General features: G+C 38.5%; 1 pseudogene; it reads right to left on the bottom strand.

The window, feature by feature from the left end:
• Positions 1–27,287, bottom strand: part of LOC149216317 (large ribosomal subunit protein mL101 (rPPR4)-like) — a 73,906-nt pseudogene extending 46,619 nt beyond the window's left edge.
• Positions 27,288–27,567: the final 280 nt, after the last annotated feature.

Genomic DNA, 27,567 nt, shown 5'->3' with positions numbered 1-27,567 from the left:
CGGCACTTGCGTTTTTGTTGTTCCTTTTCCAAAGGAACGACACTTTTCATTTTTGCTGTTCCTTTTCCAAAGGAACGACACTTGCGTTTTTAATGTTCCTTTTCCAAAGGAACGACACTTTTCATTTTTGCTGTTCCTTTTCTAAAGGAATGACACTTTTAGTTTTTGCTGTTCCTTTTTCCAAAGGAACGACATTTGCGTTTTCACACTTTTTTATGTGTATTTTTGCTTTTTGGTGTGCATTTCCTTTGCTGTTCCCTACAAGGAACACCACTTTTTTTGAGTGTTTTTGCTGTTCCTTCAAAAAAAAAGAAGCAACACTTTGGGAGTATTTTTGAGAGCAGCCATTTCTTCCTCTTGTGGGATTATTCCTAGTTCATCTCAACCACATTTTACTGATTCCCTTTCATGCGTGAAGTACACTACTTTTATGAGGACAAAAATTATGGATTCTATTGAAGCGAGTTAATATCATTCACGTTATGATCTTTAACAGGACAACTCCTTGATGATAGCTTATTTTCAAAATGGACACAATTATTTATATACTACTTTACTGCATTGTTTTCTGCTGTACATGATACTGATTGATCATCTTAATACCATGTTGGTTCCACCCTTCCTGGTTATAATCTTCTCTGTCTATAATAAATGAGATTATGGGTATATTTTTTCTATTGACATGTTCAACTTCTTCCACCATCCCTGCTCTTAAGGAGTACTGAGCCTCCCTCTTTTTATCATAAAAATGTGTAATAACAACAAAATTTTGTTCGCAGATGGAGGATAGGGGTCTCACGAGCCAGCCTACCATGTTCATAAGGCTGTAACAAAGTGACATTCTCATTATGGCCACCACACCAGGGTTATGATCCATTGGATAGCCAAATTATCCTTGGAACAGGAGGTCTCATCACGAGTCGGCCTGATCACTTTTGCTACATCCCAGTGAATGGCAGTGTGGTTATCTGGTTACCACGCCAGCACACTGATCTCTTCTGTAGAACAGCACTGTAACTCTCCATTTATAAATTGAGGATCCTGGCTCATATGGGTTAAAAAACAACCCTGCCGAGGCTATGGACGCCTGTTGGCAGTAGTGGCTGTGCTTATGGTATTGAAGTTATATCTTATCGTCAATTATTACTATAATACCCTTTTCTTATTCTTTCTTTTTATCAGAGAAGTTATTTCCTTAATTTTTTTCCCTGTTTTGAACCTTTATGCATGAGAAATTGTTTTATGATCAATCACATCATTTTCAGCTAGAATACCGTCAGTAAAGCATCTTTTTTGCATATTGCTATCCTTTTTCTCTTTTTCATAACTTATCATCAATCCAAAGTGTCCTATCTCTTATTCATAACTATCTTTACACACTCTGCTCTCATTATAACCATAATTTCCGCTGTCCTATAATTAATATGTGTAATCTGCTTCATTTACTGTTGTATTGTTCATTCCCTTGCCTTGTCATCAACACAACACCTTTCATATGCTTTATGGTCATGGGATCCCTTTTCCAATTGGAGGGGGGAATGTATGCATTATGGGATTGCATGCGATATGATTACTGCACTCTGCCATTACTTCTTGATTTGACAACATATTAGTATTGCATGTATACATAAGTTTTTCTAATTGAAATTTTGCATGCATCTTATCTGTTGCTATTCAAAGCTAACACTATGGATTCAAGAACATTGTATGCAAAATAGTGCTTTGTTTACAGGAGAACAACAAGTATGGGCAGAATTCTATTCACAGCATGACCACACTATTGCAACTAACAGAAGAGGCTCGAGCAACTCGCAAATGTGAACAATTATTCAGACATGATGTGCTTACCTGGATTCCACCTTTTTCATCACTTTCAGCACCAACTCTGCCTACATCAGCTTCAACAACTGCCAGTCCATATATGTCATTTCACATTTTTCTTTTTGGAGGTAAAACTTGAGGTAAAATAGCATAATTTTCTGATTTATTATGAATTTAGGAGAATTTAATGAAAATCCATTTTGAGCATTATTTATCATTCTTCCTTCCACATCTTTACCACTTCCCTTTTTTCTTTTTTTCTTTTTCAACGGCATATCATCTTTCAGTTTGGGGGAGTGTTCATTTCATTCATTTCTTTCTTATGACCATTTCTTTATCATCAATTGCTATTCTTATTCATCCTCAACACCTCCCTTATTCCATGTTGTTTTACACCAGGCATAGAATTCAACAGATGGTAGCAACTACCTCTATTTGTCTTCTAGCATTGCATGAGGGCATGCTAACTCTTCAGAGAGGGGGAGGAATTGCTACGCATGATGGATGTTTTCTACTTTCTTTCTCATTTAAGGCATACAATTTCCATGTAGAAATTGATTTCCACATATTTTTAAAACTATGAACTCAATTCTTGTGATTTCTGGAAAACACAGACGTATTACTAAAATACACACACCCAGATAATTTCAAGTTAAATTGGTTCATACAATTTTGGAAATCATGCACTTTCACCTACAACCATTTTGTTTATATCTCATGATCCGTGCATCAAAATGATCTGATTTTTGGATCATAGAGGCATTCATATATTACAAATCTACTTGCAACATTTCAACAAAATCTGGTTTGTAGTTTTTGGGAAAATGGTTAATGAAGGTTGATGTTACTTATATCATATTTTGCTGCAACTTCATATGCACATAACTTGAACATCAATGTAAAAATTGTTATGCCTTCATCAAGAGTGCTAAAAGTGAATATTCATTAATTAAGGAAGAATTCATTTGTTCTATCCATTTCATGAGTTGGAATGAACAAATTTTTTTTTGCTTGGTTAACACATGGGTTTTGTCTTTGGGTTGCATGAGGACATGCAACATATTGAGTGTGGGGGTATGTTGGGTCGTTAATATACCATTATTATTGTTACTTTTGAATGCTTATTCCACCCATTTCTACCATTCTTCATCACGTCATTTATCATAATTTATCATATAATTTTATTTTACAATGATTTATGCTCTTATGTAAAAATATTATTTATTCTCCTTTATTTCTAATAAATTGATGATTATGCATGATTTTATCAATGAAAGTTTAATAAATTGGTTATAACATTATTCACCATTTTTAGCCTCCAAGATAATTTCTAGATTGAAGATTTGATCATTAAAAGTGCCAACTTAGAAATGCGTTGGAATAAGAAGTGACAGTTTTGCGGTTGAGATTCTGAGCAAATGAAGATGAATCTAGAAAATCTAGAACATGGGTTTTGTCCAAAACGGACCAAATTAACTTTGGTAAAGAACGGATTGCCCAAATTCAGCTCGTATTGAGAGAAACGCAGGGTTCTTTGAGCACGCTTTTCTCAGATTCGCTGTGTGGCCGTTTTCCAAATCTCAGCTACAAAGCCAAATTCGCCTTGCTCTTGTTGAAAGATGGATGGAAATATATCTTCTTATTGATCAATTGGTTGGAAACAATCTAATTTTGTAATATAAATTATGTTGTAATTATCTCTGTTGTAACTTCTCTTTGATCTCTCTCTATTTAAATGAAAACGAAGATCAGAGAGGGGGACGGATTCGAATGATGGAATTGAGGATGAATTAGAGATTCAAAATTGAGGATGGTAGAGAGAATGGATAATGGCTGAGAGATAGAGAGATTTCTTGTTGTAATCCACTGTAACTCTGCTTTGATATTTTAATATAAGTTTGGTTGCCATTCCATCTTTGATCCTGAAGTAACCCAGCAGCATCCGCTGGCGTCTAAGGGCCCAGCATCTAGTGGATTGTGCTGCTGCTGTATATTATCTCTTTGGTTTATGCGTGGTTTTCATTATCAACTTTATTTGGTAATCTGGTATGTTCTATTATTTTACATCATGGTTCTGTTCTATCTGATTTATGTTCAATTGAGTAATCTCGTTCTCTATGACAGGAATGCCGTATTGATTCATCTTGACTTGGTAACGCATTGAAGTTCTTTTAATCATTGATATAACATTGCTGGTCCTTACAGAATGTATTGTTGTTCAATTACAGCGTATCCGTGTTGTAACACTCTTTAATTGGTATTACTGAATTCATCTTAGAGACTATATCTCCTTGCGATTGCTAAATCTATGAACGTTGTTGTTCCATTCCAAAATACAGTCGTATTCTTTATAACTAAGACTGATAATCGGATTACCAAGATCAGATTACTATTAAGGTGTGCCGTGTGTTAAGTTATTGTGTATTTATATTTGACTTTCCAGCGTTGTTTCATATTCCATCATTAATCAATGTTGTTCTATTTCCGTGTGCTGTCCGATTTATTTTTAAAGTAAAGATTGCTATTAATTTGGCTTGGCTGTTGTTCATTTCCATTAATTAGAGTTTGTTGTTTAGATTCCTTTAATTACAGTTTGCTGCCCATTTACTTTGTTGTTCATTTCTGTTGATTAATTGCAATAGTTTGTTTTTAAAGAGTTTTCCTAGTTTACTTTCAATGGCAGCTTTAGTTCAATTTCTATTTCCTTTTAATTGCTTTAAAGCAGGACTGTCAACTGTAGAGAACATTGGTTATTGCTTCCTCGTTCCCAGATTGATTGTCTTGTTCTAGTTTGATTTCAATTGCATCAATCTCTAGAGGAATGAGTTATTGCTACTGTATCCTCAATTGATGTTTGCTGAATGAATAGTTGGATTTTAGAGCATTTGAGTTTATGTTATTGTTAGATTTCTTTTTCAAGCATTCATTTACTTTTGGATTTTACACTATATTGAAAAACATTACTCTTGAATAAATAGCCGCCTCAGACTGAGTACACTCTTGAAATAAAAAGTCGTCCCTGGGTTGATAATTAATGTGAAGGTAATTAGGAGTTAAAAAGACACCTTTTTATTGCTCCACAGTGTCTATCTGATGGTTTGTTGTATTTTTCACTATTGTTATTCAACATTGATCATTTAAGCTATTTTTCTCATGAATGTCATATTAAAATTAAGGAAATTTACATGTTTACATACACAAATAGCTAATGAAACCTCAGTACAAGAAGAAATAAGCAAGCACATGTTTATAAATCTGTAATTGATATTAGCACAGAAAAACTAACAACAAAAAATAGATCACCTAAGAGATTAATTAGGAAAATATTCCTAACCATAGACCATGGTTTCTCAACCAAGCCCAAGGAATATTGTTATTCCCATGATGTTATTCAATGCTCTCTCTCTCCAAGAGGAATTCTCAACCACTCTAGGCTTCTCACAAAAGCAAGCAAACTTCATCTGGGATAGTGGATTTGTCAAAACATAAAAAACCTTCTCATCAATAAAAATATATTCAAGCCTCATAACTCTTCTTCGGAAAACATCCCAGATATAGTGACACTTGATCTCGATGTGCCTCAACCTATCATGAAAAAGCAAATTCTTAGAAAGCTTCACACAACTTTGATTATCATAATATATCATGGTCGATTCCAACATCTGTTCAAACAAACTGGCAAACAAGTTTTGAAGCCAAACTACTTCACAACAAGATGAACAATCAATTGTATACTTAGCTTTATCCATGCTAAGTGCAATAGAGGTCTGCATTAGATTCATCCATGATATCCAAACCAAAACATCATCGAAAAGTGCTCTTCTTGTCTTCAGAAAATCCAACCCAATCATAAACTACAAATCCATGCAACAAATAGCTCAACGAGCCAATTAGTAGGATCAACCAAGTCAGTATCAGAGTCTTGTAGCTTCTTCAAATTTGTCATCATGTGAATGTTTATGGATTCGCAGTCCATCATGCCAAATTTTAGAAGGATATAAACAAGGATTTCACCAATATTTTGTCACACGTTTGATCCAATGCATTAGACCTAGATCCTTCATTAAAAGAATCATCTCCCTCTTACACTATACAAGGAGGTCCTCAACCCTTGTCAGTGTAACAACCCTGGTGAAAATTCCATGTAAAAATACTTAAGACCACGGTGGATGGGACACTTATTCCAAGCTAAATGTTGGGCAAGACATCCTAGTGTGGGTGTTCATTTGGTTGTTTATGGCTAAGGAAATTGGCAAAGGCAATGGCCAAGGCTTTGGAAAGGCAAAATGACAGTTTTTGGCACATTTATTTATGAAAATAATGGAAATTAGGAGAAAAGGAAGGTGAAAGGTCACAATTTGTATGTGAAGAGGAAAATGAAGGAAAATAATGGAAATTGAAGAAAATAGAGGCCTCATTGATAAAATGACTTATGAGGATCAGTTGGTGAGTTTTTTCTCATCACTAGATCAAGGAAGGCAAAGGAGACAAGCAAGGAAGAGAAAGATCAAGCAACTACAACAAGATTCTTTGCAGGTATTGATTTGCATGTGTATTTTCCTTCCTAGATTTGGAATGCATGGTATTGCATGTGGTTCTTCGCTGTTATGGCATTGGTTTTTCCAGGTGCAACAATGCTTTTAGCCTAACCTTGCCATTTGTGGATATCCATCGTGTGATGGGGTTCTCATTTTTTGGTTGAGCTCGGTTTCTTGATGGATTCAAAGTTGAGTGAGGTGGATCTTCAAATGATAGAGCACATGGTCTAGTGGTCCCTGAATTAGACTATGGATCACGGTAAAGCCACTGGCCTAGTGACCCTCGAACTAGAATGTGGGTTAGAGTAAATCTAAGATTGTGTTGCCTTGGATGGCCCAGGAATCCTTGCCAGTGAATGGAGAGATATATGGTAAAGCCTAGAGGTGGTTTCTCTCTGTTGGGCCTAGTAATCTCAGGTTTGGATATGCGGTAAATCCTAGAGAGTGGTCTCAATTTAGGGCCTAGTGATCTAGCGTAGATTGCGGTAAATCCCGAGAGACTGGGGTCTGTTATAGACATTTTTGTGCCCTACAACTCCAAGCATGAAATGTCCATAAACCAAGGGCTCCTAAGTCCCTAAAAGTGTTGTTCTAACCCCTAAAAAAGCAAGGTCAACAGATTACAACTTCTCCCAGAAGTTCTCCATGAAAAACTACTCAAAATTGGTCAAAACAGGATCATTGCAGTTGCTCCACTGGCTAGGTGCGTTGCATCTCACCCAAATGCACTGTGAGGGTGCGTTGCATTTCAAAACTCCCTTCTGTGGGGTGCGATGGGCGAGAAATGACAAATGGCAGTGTCATTCCGCGAGGTGGAGAGGCAATGGAAGCTTCCCGAATCTCCTCCTGTGACACTTGCCTCACTGAATTCGACCAAGGATGAGTAAGAGGCCCTCAGTCTCCAAGTGGAAGCAAGAACTGATAGAGAGAAGACACTAATCAAATCACAAGCTGACTCATCCCCCTTACAGATATCTATATATGGATCCCTCATCCCAGAGATCCAGAGGCTGGAATTTTGCATATTGTAAGGAATTGTTGTTGGTTTCTAGAGACAAACATAAGATTGTTGGGTGATCTATGCTTTGTTTGAGGTGAAGAGGGGATTCTTTGCTGGGAAGTTGATGCTGGGTCGGAACCACTGGTTGTAACTCCTCCTGGATCATTTCTTGTTTATCAATAAAAGCTATTTGAGTTCTCCTCCATGCTTTTTTATCATTGATGCTTGTTACATTTGTATGGTCAATTTAAATATGATCCTAAGTTGTTTATGAATATAGATCCATGTCTTTGTATAGTGCTATGCTTCTGTGATCTTACAAGTACTTTGTGAAGCTGGGCGTGCTAGTGAGCAGGTAGTTGGAGACTATCAAAGAAGAGAGGGATCGAATCAAAGGATTAGCGCAAGACACAGGTTGGTTCTTTCTATTCCTCTCTATCTATAATTCATAAAGGAAATACAAAAGTAGCTTTTCTCTGTTTGTTTCTAAGGTAGCTGCCACACCTTAGTGGGATAGAGCAGTTCTAAATAGACACTTTTGCCTGTAACAGGGTCTCGGTGTAGGGCCTAGTGATCTAGGATTGGATTGCGATAAAGCCTGAGAGACTAAGAGACAGGAAAATTCTTCACGGTGTAGGTGGAGAAATCCAGTGGAATCCATGCTTGTGTTGGCCTAGTGATCCAAGATGGACTACGGTAAAGAATGGTTTCTATTGATGAGGGTGAGTTGGTTTAACCTCGATATGCCCTGGTTGGTTCTTTTGGTTTGAGTCCCATATTCATGCTTGGAATATGGAAAGGGGTGAATGGTTGAAGAGAGATTTAGCTCGGCCATTCTACGGTCAGGTGGAACATGGAAGTCCCATCCCATGTTTGGATTTTTCATCATTAATGAGAGATTATTTCTCCTTGTATCTTTATGAGGATTACGATGGATTATATGTGGTTTATATGGTTGTGATTTCAATGGTGTTTATGTCCCTATTATGCTGGTTATTTACATGTTTTATGACAATAGCCATGGTGGCTCTCATCATGTTCTTACTTGTTATTGAATGATCAATGTATCTATGACCTAATGGATGAAATGGAAACTAATGTGATAAGGAGATAATGCTTCGTAGCGAACCTCAAATAAGTACAAGACCCCTATGCTCAGATATGTTATTTACACCTGTAGGTTACACATTTTCAATATGTTTGACAAAATGCCTGTTATGGCTAGTAGGGGTCTAGTCAAGGTCTTAAACAAGTATTTGATTTAGTACTATCATTTCAATGTTATTTTACTAATTTGAAGAGATGGTTCAATTATGGGCAGTGACCTAGGCTTTGGGCCTGAAAAAGTGGGTCAAATCATGGAGTCACTGGAATAGCACTAACAAATTGGGTCTCTGGTCACTGGTAGGCAAGCATGTGAAAGTGACTATAGGGTTGCGGTCATATGCATGGTTTGTCATGGGAGCGAATATGGGTTTAATTCATCTAAATACTAGGTTAACTTAGGGGTTGGGCACTTGGAGTGGTGGATTAGTTCCTCGGGGTCCTGAAGCACTTAAGGGAGGTCTGTGTGTTATGTTTCCGTCGATTCCATTCCTTTAAGGTCACATAGGAGGTTGAATCATATCATAGTATCCTCTCGTCGCATGTTTACCCCATCTGGCTTGTTACTTGGGTAGATGTGGGAGGAGGGTGTTACAGAGTGGTATTAGAGCATGATTGTGATCTCCTTGGATTGTGTGTTAATCATGCTTTCATGTTGGTTGCATACGTGTTCCTTATGCATGTATTCCATGTGCTTGTTTCATTTGCATGATTTTGATCATGGTTGTAGTGATGTTGCCATGTGAAGGTTGAAGGTTCTATCGTGGAGTATGTCTTCTTGCGTGTATGGTTGATTATACAACTATCATGCATATATTGTCTTGGTTATATTTATGCATGAATAGTAGGTCAAACATGCCTCGTGAAGCCATTGTATGAAAATTCGGGTCATCATGGTGCTATTGGTTGTTATGATGCTAATGTGTTGGCTGAGATAGAGCAGGAGATGCATATAATCATAATAAGGTTGCAACATTAGACTTTGGGGTAAGAGTCGATCATCATACATGTATTGTACGTTTGGCATGCAGGTATAAGTTAGGGATTGTCATATGTATTAGGTTTATATACCTTAGGTTTATGTATATGTCTTTTGATTTTATGGTTACATTCATGGTAGATGTTAGTTGATTAGTGTAGTTATATGCACATGTGTCAAACAATTAAGAATGATAGTAACCAGTAGTTGTATGCATTGCTATTGTTGTGTTATATTAGATAACCCAATGATTATGTTCTATGTTGTTGATGAGTATGTTATAGGTTAACTTGTTGTTGTTATATGAAAGTTAGCTTGTTGATTAGGTTATATGTTGTCGATGAGCATGATATATAGCTTATGGTTGTTATATGCTAGTAACTTGATCATTAGGGCTATTTCAGTAAGATCTTGATGTCATATGTATCATGCTAATTGGATTGCCCTATGCATATGGTTAGGGTTACAACATTCAGGTATGAGTCTACTAATTGTGTTGCATTGTGTGTTACTAATCTATATCGATCGTACATATGTGATTACTATGCATAAATGATAAATGCTTATGAGTTTATGATGTGAACATGTTAGTTAGTTAGTATTATGGATATCATGATCTTATTTATGTTTGACTTGACATGTTGTAAAGTTATATCTTGCTAACTAGATTGATTGTACATATAAGATAGCCTCCCCTGAGATACATTAAGGTACAACCTTTCTTATGTCGTATATTTAGTGTTTGAATGCTTGATTATGTCGTCTATTTGGTGTTTGAGTGTTTGATGTCTATTATGTCATCTAGTTTATTTTTTTAACATGTTATGTTTGCAATTTGGTTGAATATTAGATGATTGCATAATATGAGTATGTGTTTATAAGGTTTCTTGCCGAAATGGTCTTATTTTAAGAGGATTGTACTAACACATATCTATTGAGGCAGTTGATATGTACTTGAGTATAGTAGGTGACAATTGTAGCATTGTGTCTAAAGACTATGAGTTGACTATGAATTGTGACATGATTTTTTTTTGTCTTGGTAAAGGTTGATTTCAAATTGATAGATATGATTGTCTTGATATTTGGAACATGTGGTTGACATGTGTGAGTAGTTGAAAGGTAGCATGTTAGGTATTAGCGTGACAAGGTAACACTTGATGTGTTTATATAACTAACAGTTGGGTGAGGTGACAATACATAGTAAGCCTCGATTGCAACAAGGGAAAAAGGTAAAAGAAAGGAATTGGGAAAGAATTATTTTGGCTATGTTTGGAAACCCTAATTCCAAACAAATGAGTGCCTGGCATACAGGAAGTCTTCATAACCTTGATTTTTCCAAGCATTATGTGGATATGTGTTGTAGTCAGTCTCTAGTTGTAGTTGGGTCTATCAAGGGAATTGGAGTCCCTTGAGAGATGGTGTGGATGTGTTAAGTTGAAAGAAATGTGGTTAGCACAAAAAGGTAAGGTAACTAGTGTATTTCTATGTTTATTTATCCACTGACAGTTACGTGTTGATGGTAATATGATGCAGGGAATTTCATGGAAAAGAGATTGCCACAAAATTTTGAAGAAGGACCGGGTTGAGCTTTTCTTGGGAACCATGGGGATTGAGTCATGGTGTTTGTTGTTAGTCATGTGATTTTGTTCTTTTGGTGCTTTATTGTGCTTGATTGCAGTTTTTTTTTGCATCTTGTGCATGGCCTTGCTACTTGGGTTGTGGTGTCGTTATTGGTTTCATGGTTTTATTCTTATTTGTTTCTTATCTTGACTTTTATGTTTTGATTCTTGGGAATTGTTTAGGAAAGAGGAAAGTTAATGGAGCTCGGGGAGAGCTTTGTGGTTTGTGGCTTCAAATGGAACTTGGAGAACAAGTGCTTTAGGAGACAGAGAAAGCTTCCTAGAGACAACCTCTGGGTTGATTGTAGACTAGTGCCTAGGACATCTTAAATAGAGGAGTGAATGGAAGATTATATGTGAGGGGGATTTTGCAACGCTCCAATTGTCGTGTAATAAAAATATAACAAAAGGGGCTTGGTTCAATAGGCCTTCATTAAGGTAGACTCAAGCCAACACATGGATCCAAATGCGGGGGGTATATCAGGGAAATCTCAAAGAGAAATGTCTTCTTCTGGTGGCCGACACACAACAATGAGACAACTTAATACTGAAGTTGTAGTGATGGTGGAAAGGAGGAGAGGAAGGAGGGAAATAGATGCATAGGGATTTAAACAAACAGAATCCTCAACAACCATGTACCAATAGAAATATGTAAGAGGAAGGAGGTGAAATGGTAGAAATAGTGGTATGTTAATTAAGGTTCCATGCTAGATATAACATGGGCATCATTGGCACCAAATAGAATGAGTAAATCTAGGCTCACACATGTACTGTAGGTTAATCCAATAACTCAAATAAATCTGTAATTACTACAGGTATTGTAGGATATTGAATAACACAAGTAAATCTGTAATATAATTCATGTACTGTTCTCTATTTAGTAGCCTAGATAAATCCATAAATCAGGGAGAAATCAACAACTTCATTACACTATTTCAGAAATGGGAAAACACAAATAAAATGAGATTTACCAAGAGGAAAAATGTTGCACATCTATCATACTTGGAATCACCAGGGAAGTTTCATTAATACTTAGAGGGTCCAAATAACCAGTCCATAACATTCAGCACAACATCAGTCAAGTTCCCCATGAATAAGCAAATAGAACCAAAAGTGGCATCTCAAAATTTAGACCCTGCGATTGCGAAATTCTAGACCCTTGAATAAGTGTTTCTTTCCCCTATTTGTAAGAAGAGGGGGAGATTGGGTTACAGTTACAAAAATGTCTTAGCCAGATCTCGAGTTGTCCTGCTAGACTAGTTGTCTCGGCCTATGTAAGGCATTGTTTCCCAAAATGATTACAATTGGGATTCGATCCCTTCTTGGAAATAAATGGAAATTGCTAAACTAAAAAAAACTGGAGGATGATGGAGGAAGTTTCCCTTTTGTTGTTCCTATGAATGACCTTTGGTCAAGCCACGTCTCTGTTGTGTGTTTCCCTCTGTTGCTCAGCCAATTTCCTTCCATTCTGCTTGAACTACTTGATTAGATCTTTCTCTAAAGTCGAGTGGAGCCCCATGTTGAATCATTAAGCACTCTCGAGCCCCCCATACTCTTATTCAATGCTGGATTTGCCGACCCATCCGTATTTAAAAGCTTTGTATCATGCTCTTGGTCTGCCTGGGGATGCGTTTACGATGTAACAAGAAGTCCTTCGGGTGAGGGCCTTTATCACTGAAATATTACGAAACAGGCGCGTTCTGATTTCCTCTTAGGCCCCTTTTGGTATAACCTCTTTCTACTATTTCCTTCATATGAACAGGGGCTACGACCAAGTGCTAAGTCCACGCTCCTATCTGGGGGCTTCTTTCCTTTGTTATATGTAATCCCGTACTTCGACGTTTTTAGAGTGTTGCCATTATTATTTCCCCATGAACCCCGCGACCGCTGATTCGCGGGGTGGGGTCCACTGGGAGTATCGCAGTCACACTACGAGAGAGGAAGGCCCTTTTACTTTCTTTCTTAGTGTTGGCTGACTGTCTAGATGTGGGGGCTTTATAGGCCAGATCACATAATATATTGCGTCCGGGAGGATCCCGGCTTATCGCAATCGCAAGCCTAAAAGGAACTTGGGCGGAAGAGAGACTTTTCTGTGTGTGATCTTCTATTGCCAATCTGCGGGGGTGACATCATCACTACCACATGTCACCCTGTGAGTTGTGACATGTGTCACCTGATAATGCCCCTATAGGACCCCTGGAAATGCTAAATTTGAATGCCACGTGTCCTCCATACTGCCACATCATTTTCATACTTCCACATCATTAATTTCGTCAGTTGCGATGTCATACATATGGGCCAATGGTATTGTGCCACGTGGCCCCTTGGAAAGAGAAAATGGCCCGCTCAACGTTGGTTTTTTCGTGAATTCCTGTGTTAAATAGAATCGGCCCCTCCCCGACGATTTAACATTGTATCGCAAATTAGCGAGATCACAAAGTTTTTAAAGTGGGATCCCCTTTACTCCGCCAATTGCCGATATCATGGGATTGCAGGATTCATTGTTCTCGGGGCCCCTAACCTCTAATAAACTGTACCACCATGTGGAGGAGATAGAAATGGCTCGAATGTCCTTATTTTTGCATGCATTTCCTTTGTTAAGCCTTTTTGGTGATCCCTGACGATTTAACATTATATTGCAAATCAATGATAACACAAGGTATTGGAATGTGTAGGACTGCGATGTTGCAGGATGCGGGATCACGGGACTGCGATATAGCGATATTACAGGATGTGGTATGTGGGATCTGTGGGATATGGGATTGCAGGACGCGAGACTACCCCTGATTTGTGATATGCGATAAACAGCTGCACCTGGACCCGCTGATAGATGATTTGCAATTGCGATTGGCTCATGGTCCTGCGATATGCGATTTGCCTTTGTATTTGGTCCTTTCCTCCTTGTCTTTTGGCTTTCCATGGGTAACTTCAACATGCCATATCTTATGATCTAGAGGTCCATTTTTGGGCTTCCATATACTGTTGGAAATCTCTATCTGAGCAATACATAATGGAGAGGGTCCGTTTAAGTTGTGATAGCTCATGTGGCTTGGGAAATGGATTCAACCTTCACTGATTTTATGCACTCTAGGCAACTGATAACTTTATAAAGCAATGAGTGACAACATTGGCTTCAACTAGGGACAATGCCTTGCTGGAAAGGTGCTGAGGACCTGCAGACTAGTATCCTTCACTATTGGGCATGGATTCAGAAATATAATGGAACTTTGCAACTAGAAAATCTCCACGGGGCTTTCCTCATCCATCTACAATGCAGAAATATAAATCCTACCAACTAGAAAGTAAATTCTCATCCAGTGAAATTATTTATATACATTCCTACTTATGCATAGGACTCAATTCACTTAAGTGAGTTCAACCCTCCAATGGAGCCAAGCAATCATTAGAGTACTGGGCTTATGCCTTCACATTGTTGAAAAATAGAAATGAAAGCAAGAATGCACTAAGAAAAGTCTTCAAATAAAGCACCTGATACATGTTGCTGATACAACCTTTGTAGCTGGCTTAAGAATAGGCTCATGTACTCAGACACAGGGTCATGTAATTTACAAGGAAAGCTTGCAACTTCCTCTTTTTCACAAATAGTTTTCTAACTAATGTCTTCTTGGTCAGGGCATCCACACACACTATTTAGCTCCTCAACCTCAGATTTTTCAAGAAAAACTTGTTGCTGATCTTTCACTACCCATAATTCAAAGGGACAACACTCTTGGAAATCTACAGTGGAGTCTTCAGCTTCTAAACTGTAAGAGTCAGAGACTTGAGGGCCCCATTGTTATAGCTCCAAATCTAACTCTTGATATTTGTGATGCTGCATTTATGGCCTAGGGCAACCCCTCCTTCCAAACCTGGTCCAAATACTTAAAAAATAGTGTTTTACTCCCTATACGCGACATTGCCCTGAGATAAATGCGTGTGTACGCGGGTCAGTGTATACCCAACCCGCGTATATGTCTTAAAACACTTAAAAAAATTAAATATCCTTAATTTCGGGCGGAGATCACGGGTTTTACCTGTTGATTACCTATTAGTGCCCGTGGCCCAACTATTCCCAATGAATTCCCAACTAAAAAACTACTTTGGGAGAAGTATAAAAAGGCTTCAATGGGAAGGCCTAAAGGAGGAGAGAATAGAGAGAAAAATCACTTTGCTGAGATTATCCCTGACCAGGTTTGAAGACCCTTGTTCTTCCAGCACTCCCCCCATTACAGGAAACCCTTGTTTCCTTGAGCTTTGATGTTATTTCACTAGTTGAGATTTCTTTGTATGAGCCATGGAAGGAACCTTTTGAAGAATTGGGATTGGACGGATCCAAAGGACGGTTCCGCTTGGAGCCAACGAGAGGAAGATTCAGGTGATATCATTCCTTGCTTTATTTTAGTTATCTACAATAAAGAAACATTTGTCTTGTTCCCGAAATAAATCTTCTTCATGAATATGATGTTAATGTTATGGTTTACGTATGAATAATTGTTTCAATTGTATAACTAACTACCTTTCAATATGTTATGAAGTTTATTTCTATATGATAATTGGTCCATATATTGCTATGCTTCTTTGAATTGGTTGTTTTGTAGGTCTAAGGATCGAAAGGAACTCCAAGAGGGTTTGGACCCTGGCTGGATCTACCCGAACGAAGGACCCCCAGGTGCACCTCTCTTTGCGTAGTTTTCTTATTTAAGTATCATGGCTGTGTGGAATGATTTTTTTTTACTGTAGATAACCCCCACTCTGCTAGGGTGTTGACCCAAAACCCTAGGGGACTTTGTCCCTCAACAGAATTGGCGACTCCACTGGGGACAATAGTATTGTTGTTCCTAGTTTGGGTTAATTTAAGCCAATCAGGGCTCAGCCATAGTTGTTCTTGCTGTAACTGGTTTGTCTGTTCCTGTAGGAACTTAGACTTTAAGTCTGAGCAGTTTCTTTAGACCTTTTTTTTGCTTTTTCTTGTGAACTGTTATATACGCAGTTTTGTCAGGTTACAGTAGTGTATGTACGCAAGTTTCCCCATATGAACCTGCGTATATGCAGGTTTCTTTGGGTTGAATCACGTATACACCCTGCTGTTTATTGACACAGCCGCGTATACCCTAATTTTCCAAGATTTTGTCAAGTCTTTCTGTTTCACAAGATTTGTTTGCTGGTTTGGGTGTTTCTTGAGCAGTCAAGTTTGGTTGTCAGTCTTTGGTTTTGCAGCAAATTTTCGGTTTCGAATTCTCTCCTGTTGTGGAAAGTTTTGGTCTTGTTTTGTTTTTTTGCAAGTGTCATCATTTGTGTTTGAGCACACAAGATTTCTTTCTGAGAATCTTGGCTGTTCTGGTCTTCCAGAGAAGAAAGATTGGTTTCAATCTTTGTGACAAACTTTATCTTTGTGATCTTATTGCTTTGTGTCAAAACTGCATCTTGTGGCCATTTGCTTTTCTCACTTTTTGAAAGTTGTTGAGTGACGATTTTGAAAGTTGTCTTTCTTGGTCTTCTGATCATTGTCACCAAGCTTTTTTTGCTGCATTTTGGTCATTAAGAGCATCTTGAAACACCTGTTTTGTTGAGTTTTCGCCTATTTTGAGTTGATAACTTGCAAAGTGTTTTTGTTGCCTATTCTTCGGTCTTAAAGTCTTCAATAGTATTCAGAGCACTATTGAAAAGTTGTTTTTTGCTTTTGTGAAAAAGAAAACATCTTAAAAACTTGGTTTTTTTCTTTCTTTTGCCTTGTTTTGATTTGGTTACTTTTTGCGAGTGAGAGTGCATTTTGTTTGTCTTAAGATTTGCTTTTAGTGTTTGGACGAAAAATTTCATTAGGAACTTATATTCTATCTGAACATCTAAGGTGGCTAATTAGAAGCAATAAACAATTTGCTTTCATTCTTTGCTTTAAAGTAATCTTAAGTTTTTTGCATCTTCATTACACTTTGCATTAGGATAATTTTGCATTGTTAAAGCATTTTAGTTTTGCTTGTGTGAAGTATGTTGCAAGAAAAGAAAAGAAAAAGTTTTGCTTTCTAGGTGTTTCTTAGAACCCAAGTAGAAGTTGCTTTTCATCAAAAGAAAAATGATTGCATTCATGTTGTTACTTTTTCTTTGATTTTGGTTGAGTCAGACACACATCATCAGTTTCACTTCCATACCCTTGACGTATATAGTTGGCTTTAGGTATTTTTGTCTAGTCACTTTTTGGACTTTGTATTCTGAGTGATTGACTTACCACTCCACCGATCTTGAAAGGCTTTTGGTCGTTCTTTCGGAAGTTGTGGAGTTGCCTCCTCAAGGGAAAAGGTCTTGATTGTGTGTCTATCTTCCTTGAAAAGTAATTTCTACATTCCCGTAAGGGAAGGGTCTGCGAATCAGTTAGATATGGCCAATATTCCTGTGGAAACCAACCAAGGTACCCTCCCAAAAGGGGATCCTTGTGCTTTTCCTTTCTTTGGAAACGTTGGTACTCCCTTGATGGCCACTTTGAATATTCCTGGATTGAATGTTGGACTACCCGTTTGGCTGTGGTCCACTCCAAATATTCCAAATGCTCTTGAAGCTTCTCAGATGAATGCTTTATTTCAGGGGCATCATATTGACGTTAATTGCTCATCTTCTTTCAAAGAGAAATCTAGGATTCCTTTTTCTCCTCCTTATTGTAATAAGGAATCTAAAAAGAGGAGAAAGAGGAAGTCAAAGAAGAAGAGTAATTCTATCCATTCATCTTCAACCCTGCTAGTCATGTTGAAGATGAGCCTTCAGCCGCTGCCAGTCATGCTGGGGGCACAAGTCTAGTCACTATGAGTCATACTAGCAATTCATCATCAACCTCTGCCAGTCATGTTGGAGATGAGCCTTCAGCCGCTACAAGTCATGTTGGGGGCACGAGTCCAGTCATTACGAGTCATACTAGGAAATAGTCACCGACCTCTGCAAGTCATGTTGAGGACTCTCCGCAAACCACTGCTAGTCATGTTGGCAGATTGAAGGTTGATAAGAAACCTGGACGTAGAAGTTTTAAACCTAAGTTCCCTTGTCAGATATGCAAGGGAGACCATCTTACTCATTTATGCCCTGGTATTCTAGAGGTTCAAAGGATATGTTCCGATCTGAAAGTTCTTCTACTCCTAGATCTGATGTGGTTTCTCATCAATCCCATCAACCATTGGTTGATAATGTGGTTGAGCTAGTGCAATCACTGGCTGATTACACTCCTCTTTTGGGGGGTGAAGTGCCTAACAAAAGAGTCTGTTTGATCTCTAGTACAGAGTCTTCTGGTATAGGAGGCATTCTAGTTTCTCCAAATGTCCCCCCTCCAAGTTCTAGGAGTGTTTCCTTTGATTGGGATAATCTTGTCGAGCCTCGTCTTCCTTCTGCTGCACCTTTCCAAATAAAGGTTAGAGTTAATTCCACAAACATTTATAGATGTATGGTGGATGAAGGATCCTCTGCAAGTATTATATCCTCTTTGACTTGGAAAGCTTTGGGTTCCCAAAAGTTGTTGACAGCTCAGAGTTAGTTGTTAGCCTATGATAGAAGACCTGGTGAATCTATGGGTGTTCTTCCTCAATTGCCTATTACTTTAGGTGGAAAGATTATCTTGATCGATATGATGGTGGTTGATAGCCCTTTAGAATTTAATATGCTACTTGGGCGTGATTATGTCTATGCTATGAATGCTGTGGTGTCTTCACTCTTTCGAGTGATGTACTTTCCTCATAAAGGGAATATGGTCACTATTGATCAGCTTGCATCTGATAATCACCACCCTAATTCGACCTTACTGCAGAATACCCCTTGATTTGTTCCAAGTGTTCAAGTATACTCTACCCTGCCACAGTTGAATTATGTGGCGTTGAATCGTCAATGTTCAATCACTTCTGAGAAGGATCCTTTGACTTATTATTCTCCTTCTTGGGACTTGGTCCCGGTAGTTAACCGAGAGATTCTTCCTATAGGGACATGGGACCCCTCAACTCCCTCTTTAGATCCTTGTAGTTCTCATGATTTCTCAGAACTTGGTTTGCCTTCACAGGAGGAACTCTTTGAAGCCATGAGTTTTGACTACCAAAGGAGTCCTTGGCCTGATCCTTGCAAGTGGTTTGTCCAGAAGAACTATTATACGTAACCTGCAAGGTTGTGTGGTTCCCTGTACCATATTGTATATATAAGGTACGCATTTTCAAGTTTTGTATTCTATAACACAAGATTTTATATGAAGTTTATGTGTGGGAAGTATTAACTTCTTGTCTAGTGTTTCTATTTATGTATACAGAACTTGGAACATTTCCACTTTGGAAATTTTTATGGTTGGTCCGTTCTGACAGGCATTGGTTCTCGAAACTGGCATATAGGTTAGGTTTTTCTGCCTGCATTGTGCACTTATCAGTTTCCTTTCCCATTTTTTGCCTTAGGATCGACCCCACCAAGTTATGGTGTAGAACCTTCTCATTGCTTAGAAGTATCATGACTTGTGTGGTAGAGCCTACCTTATCATGGGTGCCCTAGTTAGTACCTTGTTGTCACTTGGCATTCATACCGATTTTTTGTCCTTAGGCTCGGGAGTCCTCTTTAGTCTCGCCATGACTTATGCACTGAAGACTCATTCCTCTTTGCTTGTTTGCTTCGTTCTGGCCTTATACCCTAGAGGCTCCTTCATGTTGAGTTGTACTACTGCATTGCATTTTGACCATTTGCACCTTTTGGCCTTGAGTCGGATTCACTTGGACTCGTGTTTAAGCCACTTTTTGACCATGTCATCTGCAAAATCAAACTTGCATCCCTTTGACTTCTGCAACTTGACATAGCCTGACCCATGGAAGGAACACACGTTTGAGTGTCTTTGACCAGTTTCCACCTCCCGACATTGAGCATAGGATTGTTTCGTTCCTAGGAACAAGATCATTTGCTTCACCGACACTCGTTCTTTCCACTGTATTATAACATTCTTTTATTCTTTTTCAAGCTTAATGAAAAAAGACAAAAAAATTATATATTCAAAAAAGAGCGGGAACATGACAAAATTTCCACTTATTGTTGGCAGTTAGAGTCAGTCGTGTCGCCCTTGAACAAAGCACTCAAACAAAGTCTCCTCCATTTGGGTGGGATCTAGTTTGGCTTAGGTATGCCTTAACCTTGTTATTGAGTCAATCCTCCTCCAATTGGTTAACTCTTCCAACCATATGGAGAGTTCGTTCATGTCTCCTGCGTGATGAGCTTATACAAAGTTATCATGTGCTGCCACAAAGTCATCATTTGAGTCGTGCTTTTGTTCAAGGGAAGTAAGCCTAAGTCGGCCTCTTTGCGGTGTCTCTTGACTCATTTTTCAGTCAGCCATCGCTGGTTGTCAGTGTCTTGTCTATCATCACATCAGTTATATTGGTCCTTTACTCGTGTCGGTTTGAGAAGGTCTCCATTGACTTCTTGCTGGCGGGTCTTGTCCTTATCGACGACGACATATTCCTCTGAGGACGGGCCTAGAGCCGCACCCTGGCCCTATTTTCATTATTGATAGGTCACCTTGTGCTCAGCATCGATCAGTATCATGGGTCTTTGACTGAGTGGCTTCCCTTGTGTTCAACATCAGCTTAAACTATCACACATTGGGATATGTGCAGTACCTTGGTTTCCATTTGACCCTATTGGTGGATACCTCGCCTCTATGTAAGATTTCATTATTGGTTGGTTTAGAGGGTTTCTGTTGTACGCTAGCCACATCTTGTGTACGCCGGAAACGTGCTTCGGTCGGGTTACTACATCTTTTTGTCCGGTTCCTTCCACATTATTGGCCTACGGGTTACATTTGCACTAGACTGATGAAGGATGCCTTAATGCCTTCCTTCTAGCAGATCTTTCCCATTTGGCAGGGCAAAGGTCTAGAGTCCATTTGGCAGTACCTTGGGGTTTGCAGTAATTAGTGGCAGATCCTTCGCAATCGACAGTGGGAAACCATCATTGTCTCCTGATTGATAGATTCATACAGGTGTTTGAATCCAGCTCATCTATTCGCACTTGTTAGGTTGTACTGGGTACCTTGACTCTAATTATCATTATCAGTGGGTAGTCTCGCGTTTGTTAATGGTATACATCAATGACCAGTAATCAAATGATTTCTCACATGGTCAACTTCAGATCATTTATTCCCATTGTGTAGAAAGGTACCACGACGATCGGTGAAGACCTCGAGTTGCATCAACATTCATTGGTTCACTTGACAATTGCTCCCGTTGCTGCTAGTTGATACCACTCCACCTTATATGTTGCAGTGATTCATGGAGACATTCTATATGCTGGCACTCGAGTTTGCAGTTTAGTACCATCTTATTCCATCATGTTCATTTGGTACTTTTGGGATCAGTCTTTGATATTAGTGATCAGCTTCATCTTTCAGCACCATTGACATTCTTATATGTGATATTCAGACATGTACTTGTTCGATCAAGATTAGATGATCCATTATGTATTTTCAGTCTTCTATACTTGTATACATAGTGGATCTACTTGTACTTGATATGCGTACATACTTTACCTTCTTTGAGTATGGGTATGCCTGCCTTAGACAATGTTTCTTTCTGATCTCCTTTTGTGGCTTGGCACGCTGAAATCTGGTGAAGTCCTTCTCAGTTTTTGACAGGTTTCGTTTCCATGTACTTAATACATTTCAGCCATCATGTACCCCTTCTGACCTCATATATTAGGGGGCATCTGTTATAGCTCCAAATCTCACTCTTGATATTTGTGATGCTGAATTTATGGCCTAGGGAAACCCCTCCTTCTAGACTTGATCCAAATACTTAAAAACAATGTTTTACTCCCTATACGCGACATTGCACTGAGATAAATGTGTGTGTACGCGGGTCAGTGTATACCCAACTCGCGTATATGTCTTAAAACACTTAAAAAAATTAAATCTCCAACGAATTTCCAACTAAAAAACTACTTTGGGAGAAGTATAAAAAGGCTTCAATGGGAAGGCCTAAAGGAGGAGAGAATAGAGAGAAAAATCACTCTGCTGAGATTATCCCTGATCAGGTCTGAAGATCCTTGTGCTTCTAGCACTCCCCCCATTACAGGAAAACCTTGTTTCCTTGAGCTTTGATGTTATTTCACTAGTTGAGATATCTTTGTATGAGTCATAGAAGGAGCCTTTTGAGGACTTGGGATTGGACGGATCCGGAGGACGGTTCCGCTTGGAGCCAACGAGAGGAAGATTCAGGTGATATCATTCCTTGCTTTATTTTAGTTATCTGCAATAAAGAAACATTTGTCTTGTTCCTGAAATCAATCTTCTTCATGCATATGATGTTAATGTTATGGTTTATGTATGAATAATTGTTTCAATTGTATAACTAACTACCTTTCAATATGTTATAAACTTGATTTCTATATGATACTTGGTCCATATATTGCTATGCTTCTTTGAATTGGTTGTTTTGCAGGTCTAAGGATCGAAAGGAACGCCAAGGTGATAGATCCTCAACCCACACTTCCCTTGCTCACCTAACAAAGGAAATGTAAAAATTGTCGTACCAAGGGAAAAATATTCTAATCCGTTCCCTAACAATGGCGCGAGAAAGATGTTGTGGGTTCAAATGGCACCTGGAGCACAAGTGCTTCGGGAGACAGAGAAAGCTTCCTAGAGACAACCTTTGGGTTGATTGTAGACCAGTGCCTAGGACACCTTAAATAGAGGAGTGCATGAAAGATTATCTGTGACGGGTTTTTGTAGCACTCCAATTGTCACGTAATAAAAAGATAATAAAAGGGGATTAGTTCAATAGGCTTTCATTAAGGAAGACTCAAGACAACACATGGATCCAAATGCGGGGGATATATCAGGGCAATCTGAAAGAGAAATGTCTTCTTCTGGTGGCTAACACATAACAATGAGACAACTTAATATTGAAGTTGTAGTGATGGTGGAAAGGAGGAGAGGAAGGAGGGGAATAGATGCATAGGGATGTAAACAAATAGAATTCTTAACAACCATGTTATAGCAAAAATATGTAAGAGGAGGAGGTGAAATGGTAGAAACAATGGCATGCTAATTAAGGTTTCATGTCAGATATAACATGGGTATCATTAGCACCAAATACCATGAGTAAATATGGGCTCACACAAGTACTATAGGTTAATCCAATAACAGAAATAAATCTGAAATTACTATAGGTATTGTAGGTTATTGAATAACACAAGTAAATCTGTAATATAATTCAGGTATTTTTCTCTATTTAGCAGCCTAGGTAAATCCATAAATCATGGAGAAACCAACAACTTCATTACACTATTTTAGAAATGGGAAAACACAATTGAAATGAGATTTATCAAGAGGAAACATGTTTCACATTTATCATGCTTGGAATCACCGGGGAAGTTTCATTAGTATTTAGAGGGTTCAAATAACCAGTCCATAACATTCAACACAACATTAATCAAGTCCCCCATGAATATGTAAATAGAACCAAAAGTGGCATCTCAGAATTCAAACCCTGCGGGTGCGAAATTCTAGACCCTTGAATAAGTGTTTCTTTCCCCTATTTATAAAAAGAGGGGGAGCTTGGGTTATTGTTACAAAAATGTCTTAGCCAGAGCTCCAACTGTTCTGTTAGACTAGTTATCTCTGCCTATGTAAGGCGATGTTGCCCCAAACTATTACAATTGGGATTCGATCCCTTCTTGGAAATAAATGGAAATTGAAAAACTAAAAAGAAAACTAGAGGATGACGGAGGAAGTGTACCTTCTGCTGTTCCTGTGAATGGCCTCTGGTCAAGCTACATCTCTGTCGTGTGCGTCCCTCTGCCACTCTGCCAGTTTCCATCCATTCTGCCTTAACTGCCGGATTAGTTCTTTCTCTGAAATCAAGTGGAGCCCCATGCTAAATCATTAAGCGCTCTTGAACCCCCCAGATTAGTACACCACCACACCATACTCTTATTCAATGCTAGAGCTACCGACCCATCCATCTTTAAAAGCTCTGTATCATGCTCCTGGTCTGCTTGAGGATGCGTTTACAATGTAACACGAATTCCTTTGGGTGTAGGCCTTTATCACTAAAATATTACGAAACAGGCGCGTTCTGTTTTCCTCTTAGGCCCCTTTTGGTATAACCGCTTTCTGTTATTTCCTTGATATGACTAGGGGCTACGACCAAGTGTCGAGTCCTCAAGCACTAAGGCCTTTAGGCTCCTGTCCGAGGGCTTGTTTCCTTTGTTATATGAAATCCTGCACTTCAGCGTTTTTAGAGGGTTTCCACTGTTATTTCCCCATGAACCCCATGATCACTGATCTGCGAGGTCGGGCCCACCAGGAGTATCGCAATCACACTACGGGAGGGGAAGGCCCTTTTACTTTTTTTCTCAGCATTGTACAACTATCTGGATGCATGGATTTATAGGCCAGATCACATAATATATCGCGTCTGGGAGGATCCCTGCTTATCGCAATCGCAAGCCTGAAAGGAACTTGGGCGGAAGAGAGAATTTGTTGTGTGTGATCACTGATTTCTAATTTGCGAGGGGTGACATCATCACTGCCATATGTCACCCTATGAGTGGTGACACGTGTCACCCAGAAATTCCCTTATAGGACCCCTGAAAATGTTGAATTTGAATGCCATGTGTCCTCCGTACTACCACATCATTTTCGTACTTCCACGTCATTGATGACGTCAGCTGCCATGTCATACATATGGGCCAATGGGATTGTGCCACGTGGCCCCTTGGAGGAGAGAGAAAATGGCCCACCCGGCCTTGGTTTTTTCGTGAATTCCTTTGTTAAATAGAATCAACCCCTCCTCGACAATTTAACACTGTATCACAAATTGATGAGATCGCAAGGTTTTTAAAGTGGTAGCCCCTTTACTCCACCGATTGCCAATATTGCGAGATTGTGGGATTCACTGTGCCTAGGGCTCCCGACCTCCGATAAACCGTATTTCCACACGGAGGAGAGAGAAAGGGCCTGCCTACACCTGTTTTTGCATGCATTTCCTTTGTTAAGCCTTTTTGGTGATCCCAAGTGATTTAAAATTATATCATAAATCAACGATAATGCAAGGTTTTGGAGTGTGCGGGACTGCCATGTTGTGGGAGGCGGGATCACGGGACTGTGATATAGCGATATTGCCGGATGCGGTATGTGAGATTTGCGAGATGCAGGATTGCAGGATGCGAGATTGCCCCTGACCTCTGATATGTGATAAACAGCTCCACCTGGACCCGCCAATATCTGATTTGTGATTGTGATTGGCTCATGGTCCTGCGATATGCGATTTGCCTTTGTATTTGGTCCTTTCCTCCTTGTCTTCTGACTTTCCATGGGTAACTTCAGCATGCCATATCCGGAGGTCCATTTTCAGACTTCCATATACCGTTGGAAAGCTCTTTCTGAGCACTACGCAATGGAGAGGGTTTGATTAAGCTCTGATAGATCTTATGGCTTGGGAAATGGCTTCAACCTTCACTACTTTTCTGCACTTTGGGAAACTGATAACTTTATAAAGGAGTGAGTGACAACATACTCGAAAGGTGATGTAAGACTCAGATGAAGCTCAGTGTATGAGTAAGTGCAGCGGAAGGTAAGACTATGACAGTCAGTTGGACTGGCTGGGTCCATTGTGGTAAATGGATGGTGGCAATACATTCATGAGAAAGGTAATCAAAAGGTAAAGTAAATGGATCTGAGGCATTAGATGCCTTGGCTATCTTGGGAACGACTATTCTTAACGTTGTGCATGTGTTGAATGAATAAAGGAAGTTCTCTTAAACCTTAACCTTGATATCTGGTAATTATGTTATGATCATGATTATATTGATGTTTATATATGTATACATGTAGGTGTGTATGTATGTCATGTTTGATAGGGTATGTTGTATCTCTGAGATGATAATGGTCAGCTATCATGCCAGGGCATCTAAGATATTTGTTTTGGGGGGTTTTGTCTTAATATTGGAGGACCAGTGTATGAAATAGATTTAAAATAGTCATGCCTAACCTTTTTGAATAGTATTAATATTTAAACAGAGGTTGCTATTAAAATCCAAAGAGTGATATAGTTTATGTGGTGATGAGAAGAAATTGAAAGATGATATGACTATTACAATTTTCAAATAGAAAATTAAATAATCATAAGTAAGAAAACCTTCAAATAATGTTAAGAAAGTTTAACACAATATGCCTAAGATCACAAAATATGTTGATGATTTTATGATTTATAGGGAATTAGTTAAACAAATAGTTTATATAATTCATTCTCTTTAAAGATGATCACTTCAAAAGCTTATAGGAGTAAATTGAAACACAACTATTCCTACCTGTTTATCTTTGTAAAACTTAAGAATATGAAGAAAGAACATAGTGAATGAAAACTGGAAAACTTACAGGGAACACAAAACTGTATGAATCAAAACTCAAAATCCTTTGCTTTGCTATTAATGATTCAGTAAAAGCCAAGTACATTTAATTCTTACAAATGTTTCATCAAGGGTGCAACCCTTAATAACTCATGGAAGGGATTTATTTATACAATCTTAGAGCTAAGAAAATATCTTAAATAAATTTACAAAAATAGATCAATACAAAATCAGGAATATAAACTGATAATCGATCTGTCACTATTTTGGTGTTGAGTTGTTGATGACTGTTCCTAGAAAAGCTGAATACTGTTGAATTGTTGATGCCTGTTCTTGGAAATACTGAATGTTGTTTGATCCTCCTTTCAGTCAAGTAAATCAATTAACTGTTCCCAACATTTCTTATTTGGGATGGATAACTTAGTTACCCTTCGATAAACTTCATCCATTTTTGTAGATTTAGTAAAAGTGGGTTTTACTAAAAATATATGTCTGATTTCATTTAGGATGAAAAAGGTATCTTTGAGTGCATTAAGCACAACCCTTGGTGTTGCTGCACCTCTTATGTTTGAAATTGAAGTTACATTGGTACTAACCTCTGTAAGATTTCGAACATAATTTTCAATGGGCTTTAATTTATCGTTTATCACAAGCATAGAAGGCAAACCCTTGTTGGTTAAGGGTTCTAACCTGTTGAAAAATCGTTGAACTATGACATTAACGTTGTTGAAGTTTTCCTCCAAGTAAAGAATGAGGTTTTTCTTTGTAATGATCTTCTTCACTTCCAGTATGGTTGTTGTCCTGTCATTTATACCTAATTCTTCAAGCTCATAGCTATCTTTAGAATTCAGAAACTTGATTATCTCAGTGGCAACTTCTGGCATGTCCTCAAGTTCCTTGAAGATAATTTCAATAGCTTCCTAAGCTTTCTCCAACAAGTCTTTTTGATCAAAGATTATCTTGATATAAGGCCAGATATCCTTGATTGATTCAGTAATCTCTTCCCATAAAATCTCCTTTTCCAAACCCAGTTTGTCTCCCAAGGTAAGATAATTTGATTTCTTTTTGCATTACTTCAATTTGCGTTTTTGCCCTCTTCAACTCAGCTGCATGTGAATTGTCTGCAACTGGTTTCATATGTTGTAATTCCTTTAGTTCATCCTA

This window comes from Pinus tabuliformis, chromosome 1_1 (genome assembly GCF_031772625.1).
Source record: "Pinus tabuliformis cultivar Carrire ecotype Pingquan chromosome 1_1, CPIR1, whole genome shotgun sequence".
In the NCBI taxonomy this organism is placed as follows: domain Eukaryota; kingdom Viridiplantae; phylum Streptophyta; class Pinopsida; order Pinales; family Pinaceae; genus Pinus; species Pinus tabuliformis.
Note: the sequence above shows the minus strand (reverse complement) of the source record. Positions and strands in the feature narration are given on the sequence as shown.